Source organism: Rhinopithecus bieti, unplaced genomic scaffold (genome assembly GCF_001698545.2).
Source record: "Rhinopithecus bieti isolate Rb0 unplaced genomic scaffold, ASM169854v2 scaffold_25940, whole genome shotgun sequence".
In the NCBI taxonomy this organism is placed as follows: domain Eukaryota; kingdom Metazoa; phylum Chordata; class Mammalia; order Primates; family Cercopithecidae; genus Rhinopithecus; species Rhinopithecus bieti.
This window is the reverse complement of record NW_016811810.1, coordinates 1,482,413-1,494,573: the sequence shown is the minus strand read 5'-3', so window position 1 is coordinate 1,494,573 and position 12,161 is coordinate 1,482,413.

Below are 12,161 nucleotides of genomic sequence, written 5' to 3'. Positions count from 1 at the left end.
TTTTTTTTTTGAGACGGAGTCTGGCTCTGTCGCCCGGGCTGGAGTGCAGTGGCCGGATCTCAGCTCACTGCGAGCTCCGCCTCCCAGGTTCACACCATTCTCCTGCCTCCGCCTCCCAAGTAGCTGGGACTACAGGCGCCCGCCTCGTCGCCCGGCTAGTTTTTTGTATTCTTTACTAGAGACGGGGTTTCACCGTATTAGCCAGGATGGTCTCAATCTCCTGAGCTTGTGATCCGCCCGTCTCGGCCTCCCAAAGTGCTGGGATTACAGGCTTGAGCCACCGCGCCCAGCCTCTAAATTTCTTATTACTGAAGTCTGCCATGCCCACTCACCCAAACCTAGTCCCCCTTTTTTCTTCATTGTCTCATCATCTCAGTCACATTGGGGCAGAAAAATGCACACATTAAAGGGATTTCACATGTGCCCACTGTTTATTCTTCTGTCACTTAAATGTCGCCTCTGCTATGTACAGAAGCCCGGTTGAGATGAGCACTTAGAACGGGCAACATTTGGAGGGTTTGGCCTCACAGATGGTCGACTCTCTGGGTTGGCAAATTCCAGTCTGGCTTCCTTTGCTGTTGTCACGGAGTTGCCGTTGCCATGGCATTTGTGTGTGTGAGGGAGGCGATCCTGCATCTCGTCAGCTTCTGGAACACTCACCCAGAGCCTCGGAACAAGGTGGTGGGAAGACCGTCTGCAGAGAGAATAAAGGAGCGTGGGAAGGAGTCATTCTGGGCTCTTGCACCCTGTGTTAATAGCAGCTGGGGAAGAGGAAGGGGTGCCTCTGTCATCTCTAAACCAGAAGGGATGGATTAAGGCACGGTGCAAATATGGACAGGGGTGACTGCAAGGCATGCTGGGGTCTCAGCAGCACAGGCCAGTGAGGCAGGGGATGTCAGATGGAGGGCCTTCTACTGGCTTTATGCCTGCCCCCTCCCCTGCATCAGCCAGCTCCCCATTCGACAGCCTAGGTCACATTTTTAAAACATAAATTACATCATTCCACTGTTCAAAACCCTTCGGTGGCCTTCAGTCACCCTCAAAATGGAATCTGAGCTCCCTTTTTGGCCTACAGAGCACCTCATGATCTGAACTCCACTTCTGAGCTCTCCTTGATTCTTTCATCTGGCTTCCCTCATGGCCCTCCACCCCGGTGGAGCTTCCTTCTGCTGTCCCTCGTATTTGGCAGGTTCATTTCCTCCTCAGGGCCTTTGCATGGGCAGTTTCTTTCTGGAAGGCTATTTGTTCAGGTTTCCACAGGAGGGCTTCTCCTTGCCATTCAGATCTCAGGTCCAATGTCACTTCCTCAGAGAGGTCACCCCATGTGAAATGCACAAGTACAGATCCCTCGGACCCACTACATTTTCTTCGTGTCACTCAGAGCTGTGATCTGTTACTTGTTTGTTGCCTGTCTCTCCTAATAGAACAAAAGCCCAGTGAGGGCAGAGGTTTGCCTGTTTCCCAAGAACCTAAATAAGTGTATGGCACACAGAGAAGCCAGCATTTGTTAATGGATTCTGAAGGAATAAGTGACCAGCAGCATTGGAACCCATGGTCTCCTTTCCTCAAAGCCAGTGCCCTTAATACTGGAATAAACAAGGTACAAGGCCTAGAAAGGCACTTCTCAGCACCCTGAGGAGGGGCAGACAATACCACAGAAGTCCTCAGCCACAGACCCCTTTCCAAGGAGACTCCATTTCTAGGGATCAGCTCTTTGATGGTTAGTTGGTTAAAATCATCACGCTGTGTCAGTTGAAAAGAGACTCGTCTAGAATCCTGCTATGGTCTGAATGTGTCCCCCTAAAAGCTGTGTTGGAAACTTAATCCTCGAGGCAACAGTTTTGGGAGGTGGGGCCTAATGGGAGGTGTTTCGGTTACCAGGGCTCCATTCTCATTAATGGATCAATGCCAAATCTGAAAGGACTTGAGGCTGTGAGTTCCATCTCCTGTTCTTTCTCACCCTCTTGCCTTCCACCATGGGATGATACAAAAATGCCCTTGACAGATGCCAGCACTTTGATACTGGATTTCCCAGCCTCCAAAACTGAGAAATAAATTTATTTCCTTTATAAATTATGCAGTCTGTGGTATTCTGTTATAGCCACATAAAATGGATTATGACAAATCCTGATCTTGTTCTTGACAGTAGATCCCAGTAACAGACCATCAGACAGACAGTCTGTTATTCCTGAGATCTGATCCTTGTCATTCAGATCTCAGGTCCAAGATCACCATCCCCATCGCCTCCTCATTATATGCCCAGCAAATGTGTAACCTGATGCCTGACTGTTCCTGCTCCTGTTCCCCTCTCATACTTCTCCACTGCCCAGACTTTGGAGCTCAGGTTCTGGCTATGTCTCATGTCAACGCTCGGCTGCCTGGACCCTGGAGAGCTGGGGCATCCTGTAGACAGAACCCCAAATCTATAGACGCTGGTCTGTTTACACTGGGGGTGCTCAAACTAGGGCTGGGATCCAGGAAGCTGCACTTTAACATGCAACCCGGATGCCTCATGCAGGGAGCAAAACTCCATCGCCCCAAGCAGTACCACTCACCTGCTGGCTAAATAAAAGCTTTGAAAGTGGGATGGGGCTCCAAGCAGAGGCCCAGCTTCCCAGAAATTGATAACGGAAAACAGAAAGGACAAAAACCATGCCAGGGGAGGAGAGGGTGGAGGTGTCTGCTCAGATCCAAGGATTGGGTGTGGAGTGGAAAATTCCAGAAAAGGGGAGATGAGGTGGCAGGAAGGGTGGGGCAAGGAAGGAAGAGAGGGTCCAGGATGGAGTTGTCTGTACTGAATAGGAGTGTCTCAGTTAAAGCCAGGCACCAGGAAGAAATAAATTCTCGTGGTTATAGGTGCACCCATTTCTTCCATGCCCCCTGTGTACCAGCTGCTATGCTCATTCCTTCGCCTGTGTCATCTCATTCAACCCTGGCATCACTGAGAGTCAAGATCACACTCCACGTCCATCCGATTTACAAATTCATGTAATTCACAAGTTTTCTTCTCACTCTCCATCCCAACAAATAATGCCACCAGGAGACAAGAATGAACAAGACAAGATTCCCACCTTCAAGGAATCATGGATCCAGTGTTGGAGGCAGGGCACATACCCAGAAACATAGAGGACACGTAAGACTGCAGGGGCGCGACAGTGTCTGGCCTGAGCTGCGCCCTTCAGCTTCCAAGACAAAGTGCCCATGAGGCAGATGAAGTCCAGTGCCGCCACGTGCAGGTTGCTTGGGGACTGCCTCCACTCCACGGGTGCTCAGATCGAGGCCGCAGATGGCTGACTTACTTGAACAGCCTGCTGGGCTTTGCAATCTGGTTTCTTCAACGTTGTGCTCGGTTCTAGAAACTGCAGCCCGCAGACAGCAAGGTCACTTGGTTCCTGGATGCGCTGCCCTAGCTGGACCTTGTATCCCTGGGGCACGGGCTGTGAGGCAGGGAGAGGGGCGGCAGCTCAGGGCAGCAAGCCTTGGTGGTGGCGTCACCACAGAGACACTGGGGGATACCCGGGGCAGCAGGGGTGACCTGCAGAAGGGACGGAGCAGCTCCCGGGCAATCCTCGGCCCCACCACGCCAGACTCACAGGTGCTTGGCTGTCTCATGACATGAGCAGCTTGCCCTGGCTTTGAGGGGAATCTGAGGAGCCTGACCCTGGAACTTTCTTTTGAACCTCCCAGGTTCAAACAATTCTCCTGCCTTAGCCTCCCAAGTAGGTAGGATTACAGGTGCACACCACCATGCCCAGCTAATTTTTTTTTTTTTAGTAGAGAGAGGGTTTCACCATGTTGGCCGGGCTGGCCTCGAACTCCTGACCTCAGGTGATCCACCCACCTCGACCTCCCAAAGTGCTGGGATTAGAGGCATGAGCCACCGTGCCAGCCTGGAGCTTTCTTTTTAAATACGGAACAGAAAATCTTGGCTGAAGGCCCTTTACTGCTGAGTTTGAATATTTATCTGTGTGTAAATCAAACCCAACAAGACCACCAGTGAAGTGTAACTGTGACATCTGACACGAAGGAAGAAAGCACTTTCCATCAACCGCTCATGCATCCTTGTTCCTGTTGCCTCCACATGATGTGGATGACTAAACAGGTCATTGGAACTGCCATTTAATTTGCGAGGAAAACATTAACTCCACGTTTTTACTTTTCAGCTCTAAAAGACAAGCATTTATATCCTGATTCAGATCGAATGTGTACAAGTCTCTTCCTGGTCTCAGAATTCATTTATTTGTTTCTCAGAGATCATAGTTATGGCCCTTCTACATGCAGGGTTCCGTGCAAAGTGCTGGGAATCGTTTAAATGAAGGGAAAGCAATGAATGCTTGAATGACCTCATCATCAAATATTAATAGCAATCATGTAATGAGTTTCTATTAGGCATCATCTTTATTTCATGTAATCCTCTTAAGAACCTTATAGTAACATGCATTTGGCTGCAGATAACAGAAAACCCAACCCTCTGGCTTAACCAAGAGGAGATCATTTCTTACCTAACAAGTTCTCCAGAGATCTGCGTTCCAGGACTGGTGTAGTGACTCAACACCCTTGTGAGAGACCGGACCCAGATTCTTACTGCCTTTCCCCTCTGCCATCTGTGGTGTGCTGGCTTTTGTTATCATGCTGGTTGCTTTGAGGTCACAAGATGACAACTCCATCTCCAACCCCAGCTTCATCTGATAAATGAAAACAATGTCCACAGGCACCACTAGCCGCAAAGAGATTTTGGAGGAGCACGGTCAGGTGGGCACATTGCCATCCCACACAAAATTAGGATCTGTTGGTAATGAAGAAGGGGAGAACGGACCCTGGGAGAGAAACCAGCAGTTTCAGCCAAACTATGCGATGGATATAATCTTCCTCTTACAAATGAAGCTCAGTGGCTGGGCGGGGTGGCTCACGCCTGTAATCCCAGCACTTCGGGAGGCCAAGGTGGGCGGATCACAAGGTCAGGAGTTCAAGACCAGCCTGGCCAATGTGGTGAAACCCTGTCTCTACTAAAAATACAAAAACTATCTGGGCATGGTGGTGGGCGCCTGTAGTCCCAGCTGCTCCACAGGCTGAGGCAGGAGAATCTCTTGAATCTGGGAGGCAGAGGTTGTAGTGAACTGAGATTGGGCCACTGTACTCCAGCTTGAGCAACAGAGCTAGACTTCATCTAAAAAAAAAAAAATGAAATTCAGTGAGATTAAGTTACTTGCCTGGGTCCCATGACCAACAAGGGAATGAGCCAGAACTTGAAAGTGTATTTGAATGATTGCAGAACCCATGCTCTTTGCACTGTGAATTTGGGTAACAAAAACATAAAACACAGGCTGGGCACGGTGGCTCATGCCGGTAATCCCAGCACTTTGGAAGCTGAGGCGGGCAGATCACAAAGTCAGGAGATCGAGACCAGACTGGCTAACATGGTGAAACCCCATCTCTACTAAAAATACAAAAAATTAGCCGGGCGTGGTGGCACATGCCTGTAGTCCTAGCTACTCAGGAGGCCAAGGCAGGAGAATTGCTTGAACTCAGGAGGCGGAGGTTGCAGTGGGCCGAGATGGTGCCACTGCACTCCAGCCTTGGTGACAGAGTGTCTAAAATAAATAAATAAATAAACACAAAGAATTTTTCAAGGCCAGGCACAGTGGCTCACACCTGCAATCCCAGCACTTCAGGAGGCTGAGGCAGGAAGATAGCTTGAGTCCAGGGGTTCAAGACCAGCCTGGGCAATATAGTGAGACCTTGTCTCTAAAAATAATAACAATAATAACATTAAATTCAAACGAAATTAGAATTATTTGTAGGATAGAGATGCTTATTGGGTCCCCTGTGTTCCCAGGATCAGGGCCAGGACTGGGACACAGGGCAGCTAGGAGCCTCCTGGAAAGGACAGGAAGCATGGTAGAGCCCCTGGGCCTGGCTCATCCTGAGCTGTCTTGCCCACTGTGGTCAGCAGGCCTTCTTTGATTCAGTGTCTTGTGGTGACTCAGCGTCTCTCCATCTCCCCCGAGAGCTCCTGCTCCCATCAGCCAGCTTGGAGCTTAGGCTTACTCAGAATTGGGTTTCCAACACCTCCTGCTTACTCAGGGTTTCCTCTCGCTTACTCATAACCTTATCTCCCCCATGGCCGTTCTGGCTCCTGCTGCCTCAGGGCTTGCTTTCTGTGTTTCCTTTTAGCTCCAGCTCCCACCACCAACTCTGGATTCTTTCTGCATCTCCCAATCCCAGTGAATGAGACAGATCAGCTGGCCAATTGTCCTGGCACGGGCAGCTTCTCAGGTGCAGGAGGTCGACAGCATGACCACCCTCAGAGCTCGTCTCTGAGGGTGAGGTGCTCACTCCACTTCGGTGGGGTCTGGGGCCATCTGATTGAGGAGCACCTAAGATAGTTTCCCTTGGAAGGGAAGGCATATGCGGGCAGCACCATGGATGTGCCTGGTACATCCCCTCTAACCTGCCTGATGTTCCAATCAACACCTCGATCTCCCACAAGCACCCCTTGCCTGCCCAGCCTCTCAGCACCTTTGCTCGTTTGCCGCCTTCTGCCTGGAGTGCACTCCTGCTGTGCTATCCCAGCTCTGATGCCACTTCCTCAGTGGGATCCTCCCAGACCACCACAGTCAAATGGCACCTTTCGCTTCTTAGGGCCACTAAATCCCTTTGTCCTGCTTCCTTGGGAGTATCTCATGACATTTTGACTTGTAATCATTTGTGTGTAATGGTCCCCTAAAGATGTCCGCACCCTAATCCTTCTGCCCTGTGAATATGTGTCCTTACGTGGCAAAAGGGACTTTGCGGATGTGATTAAATTATGGATCTTGAGATGGGAATATCACCCTGGAATATCTAGTGGGCCCAATATAACCAAAAGGGTTTTTTGATTTCTTTTCTTTTTTTTTTTTTTTTTTTTGAGACGGAGTCTCGCTGTGTCGCCCAGGCTGGAGTGCAGTGGCCGGATCTCAGCTCACTGCAAGCTCCGCCCCCCGGGTTTACGCCATTCTCCTGCCTCAGCCTCCCAAGTAGCTGGGACTACAGGCGCCCGCCACCTCGCCTGGCTAGTTTTTTGTATTTTTTAGTAGAGATGGGGTTTCACCGTATTAGCCAGGATGGTCTCGATCTCCTGACCTCGTGATCCGCCCGTCTCGGCCTCCCAAAGTGCTGGGATTACAGGCGTGAACCACCACGCCCAGCCTGGATTTTGTTTTTTATTGAGACAGAGTCTCACTCTGTCGCCCAGGCTGGAGTGCGGTGGTGCAATCTCGGCTCACTGGAACCTCCGCCACTTGGGTTCAATTCTCATGCCTCAGCCTCCTGAGTAGCCAGGACTACAGGTGCCCATCACCACACCAGGCTAATTTTTTTGTATTTTTAGTAGAGACAATGTTCACCATGTTGGCCAGGCTGGTCTCGAACTCCTAACCTCAGGTGATCCGTCCACCTCGGCCTCCCGAAGGACTGAAATTACAGGTGTGAGCCACTGTTCCCAGCCTCAAAAGGGTTCTTCCAAGAGGGAGGCAAGAAAGTCAGAGTGAGAAAAGGAGTTGCAATGACATGCAGAGGTTGGAGTGATTCATTTCGAAGGTGGAAGAAGGAGCCAAAGAATGTGGGCAACCTCTAGGAGCTGGGGAAAGCAAGGCAACAGATTCTCCCCTGGAACCTCTGGAAGGAACGCAGCCCTGACAACACCTTGATTTTCGCCCACGAGACCCACATTGGACTTCTGGCCTCCAGAACTGTAAGACAAGGAATATGAGTTGTTTTAAGCCTCTGAGTTTGTAGTAATTTGTTACAGCAGCTATGGGAAACATACAATTAGCTTATGTAGAATTGTTCCTATACTAGAATATCGGCTTCTTCAAGGAAGGGGCTGAATCTTTTTTTTTTTTTGAGACAGAGTCTCTCCCTGTCGCCCAGGCTGGAGTGTAGTGGCCGGATCTCAGCTCACTGCAAGTTCCGCCTCCCGGGTTCACGCCATTCTCCTGCCTCAGCCTCCCGAGTAGCTGGGACTACAGGCGCCTGCCACCTCGCCCGGCTAGTTTTTTGTATTTTTTTACTAGAGACGGGGTTTCACCATGTTAGCCAGGATGGTCTTGATCTCCTGACCTCGTGATCCGCCCATCTCAGCCTCCCAAAGTGCTGGGATTACAGGGTTGAGCCACTGCGCCCGGCCAAGGGGCTGCATCTCATACATCTTTGCACATCTTTGTACACATTTAAAAAATATCTACTGATCACATTATTCCGTTAGCTATTAACTGTATCAATCATTCATTCAGCACCCCTTTTCTACCTTGCTCTGAGCTTCTCCCACTAGAACAGTGTTGGGAGGAAACATTTTCTAGAGGAAGGGAAAACATCTTCCCTAGACCATCAGCATCAGTCCATCCCTCCATACCTTTTGGAGTGTGTGTGTGTGTGTGTGTGTGTGTGTGTGTGTGTGTGTGTGTGTGTGTTTAGGGACAGGATCTCTGTTATCCAGGCTGGAATACGATGGCACAATGATAGCTCACTGCAGCCTCAAACTCCTGGGCTCAAGCAATCCGCCCATGTCAGCCTCCCAAAGCACTGGCACAAGCCATCACACCTGGCCCATATTTTTATAATAACATAAAACAATTCTTTTACCATGCAATTCACATATATTGTAAGGAAGTGTTATAAAATTTCAAGGAATATCTTGCTTCAAGCAAGTGATTTTGGCCTCCATTTCAGGCCACCTGATAAGGTTTGAGAACTAGCCAAAAGATAAGATCTAAACTATTGCAGCTTGCGTGCAAGGTGGTCTAAACCTGTCCTCTCCAGAGTCCTCAGTGGCCTTCCCTGCCAGGAAGCCTCCGCACTTGGCCTGTCCAACCGCAGGATTCTACCAATATCAAAACAGTTCCATGTTAGCAAATGTTTTCCCTCCAGCCTAGGGAGACTTTTCCAGCCCTGGCCCAGCCCTGCTCCTTCTGGAAGATTCGGCACAGTTGCTATATCCCCTAGGAAATGTCCTCCTGCATGCAGAGGTCAATGGATGGTGGCTCCAAGCAGAGGTTGAGAATGTTAGTGGTTTGAGCTACACCATCTCTATGCCAAACTGTTGCACCACGGAGAAGCAAGAGGCCACAGGAGCGCTCTCCCCTTCTGCTGGGGACAGTACCGAGCAGAGTTTAAGGTTGTGGCTTCTCAATATTGTCTCAGTCACATGGCGCCAGCTACAAAATTTGTGGAACTCAATGCAAAGCAAAAATGTGGCACTCCTTGGCTGGGCGCAGTGGCTCACACCTGTAATCCCAGCACTTTGGGAGGCTGAGGCAGGCAGATCACTGAGATCAAGAGTTCAAGACCAGCCTGGCCAACATGGCAAAACCCTGTCTCTACTAAAAATACAAAAATTAGCTGGGTGTGGTGGTGGGTGCCTGTAATCCCAGGTACTCAGGTGGCTGGGGCAGGAGAATTGCTTGAATCCGGGAGGTGGATTCAGTGAGCTGAGATCACGCCACTGCAGTCCAGCCTGGGAGACAAAATAAAAAGGAAGTGTGACACTCCAGCAGGAGGGGGAAAGGGGAAAAATGGAAACTATCTCCCCTTGCATGGCCATCACCCCAACCCATGGTGGAGGGCAACCCCCAAAAGATGCACCCTCCGTATCCAGACATGTTTGGTACCTGGCTCAGAGGTAGGTGCCATGCTGCTGCCAGCCAAGGATGGGGACAGCCACTGCGGTGCGGTGTGGGAGGCAGCCCCAGACACTGTGGAAGGCAGTGTTGCCACCACTAGGGATGAGCATAGGAAGAATGAGCTGGGTGTGCCCAGAGAATCAGGACTAACACAGGGAGACAGGGAGGGGACAGGGGCGGGGCCATGTGTGAGCTGAGGCTCCAAGGCCCGGTGTGTGCTCCATTTTCTTATCAGACTTCGCTTACACAACACAGATTCAAGGATACAATTATTAAGAATTTCAGGCCGGGTGCGGTGGCTCAAGCCTGTAATCCCAGCACTTTGGTAGGCCGAGACGGGCGGATCACAAGGTCAGGAGATCGAGACCATCCTGGCTAACCCGGTGAAACCCCGTCTCTACTAAAAAATACAAAAAACTAGCTGGGCGAGGTGGCAGGCGTCTGTAGTCCCAGTTACTCAGGAGGCTGAGGCAGGAGAATGGTGTGAACCCGAAAGGCGGAGCTTGCAGTGAGCTGAGATCCGGCCACTGCACTCCAGTTTGGGCGACAGAGCGAGACTCCGTCTCAAAAAAAAAAAAAAAAAAAAAAAAAATTTCAAGTTGGTGACTGCAGAGCATTAACCCCCAATCATAGGTCCTCCTTCTGAACATGAGGCCGTCTGTGACTGTAGTGGTCACATGCTCCGGAAGCCAGTCCTACAGGCACACTCTGCTCCATCTGCCAGACATGGCAGCCTGGGCCTGCCCTCCCGCTTCCCGCAGATGTGGCCCTGCCCATCCGTCAGGATGGCAGCTGTGGGTCAGGCCCTGGCCAGTCTCCAGCAGTGCTCACAATAGTCTCCAGGAGGGCTTGTGTAGCACATTCTGGGCAGCCAGCATTTGCTTGGGCCATAATGGCCCCAAGAGAACAACCAAGAAGTCCAGGCCCTTGTCAGAAATAATTCTTCTTCTTTTTCTTTTTTCCGGAGAGGGAGTCTCGCTCTGTTGCCCAGGCTAGAGTACAGTGGCGTAATCTTGGCTCACTGCAACCTCTGCCTCCTGGGTTCAAGCGATTCTCATGCATCAGCCTCCCAAGTAGCTGGGATTACAGACACCCGCCACCACGCCCAGATAATTTTTGTATTTGTAGTAGAGATGGGGTTTCACCATGTTGGCCAGGCTGGTCTCGAACTCCTGACCTCCAGTAATCTGCTCGCCTTGGCCTCCCAAAGTGCTGAGATGACAGGTGTGAGCCACCGCGCCTGGCCAGAAATCCTTCGCTTATTCCCCACCCCATCAGCCCGATACCATCCCACCCCACACACCAGGTCCTCAACTGCACCCTTCACACTGACAAGAATCTCAACAGAGAGCTGTTCACGTGCCCACAGGCCCCCTCCCCAGATGGAGAAACCAGTTCAGAGCTTCAAGGTGACACAGCTGGAGAGAGGGTGAGCCAGCCACACCCTGAGCTGTCAGACCTGAAAAGCTGGGCTCCTACCGGGCCCTTCCCCCATCTCGCATTTGTAAGGCCAATCCAGCTTCCTTCCTGGCTGGGCTGCTGCTATTTTCCCCCCTGCCATATGTACCCGTTCCCTGAATTTACATTAATTATTCAAGAGCAAAATGAGCATGGGCTTCTGAATAGCTAGCACATCTCCATGTGCCTAAGACTGCTCTCCGACGCATTTTCCTGGAAGGCAGGCAGCAGTCCCGGGCCCCCTGCTCAGCCTTTGCCTCCCTGTCTTTGGTTTGTAGCTACATTTCCCCCTTTCCTCTTTTGGTATGTTTCCCTGTGCTTATTAGATTTCTTCGCAGTGGCTCATGTATTTTGATGTCCAGTTAGTAATTTCTGCCTCCAGGAGGGCTGACCAGTACGGAGCTGCCCCCACACTGCCTGCAGCCTCTCAGGCCTTACCCATCCTGCTGGTAGTCACCCTGATCTGCACTGTTGGGAGGGCCAGGCGAACCCCAGAGCTCCAGGAAGCACAAACTCCTTATCTATTTCCTCCCAACCATTGTTTTGTCTTAAAATAGGGATACAACACTAATATATTTTGCAGGCAGGCATGCTTGGTGGATAGAGTAAATGTTACAGAATGCACTGACAGGGGCCACGGGAGGGCTGCAGCCGTGGGAAAGACAGGGACTTTGGAACTGGGTTACCTGGGTTCCAAACCTGGCTCTGCACCTATCACAGCTGTGGGCTTCTGGGCCAATTACCCCAATCTGGGCCTCAGTGTTCTCATCTGTAAAATGAAAGTAGCAGTAGTAACTACCTCATAGGGTTGTTGGTAAGTTTAAATGGATTAAGACTGGTAAAGCAATTGCAACGGGGCCTGGCACATATAAGTGTTACACAAGCGTTTGCTAGATAATTGACACTTTCCTATTTACCTTTTGAGTTCTGGACCAAATGAGAAGGAAATTGGAGATCTGAAGATCAGCTTTATCACCGTTAGGGCTGAATTTGAGGAGAAGGCTTGACTCACAGCCACCCTCATACACCCCCATAAGAATTCAG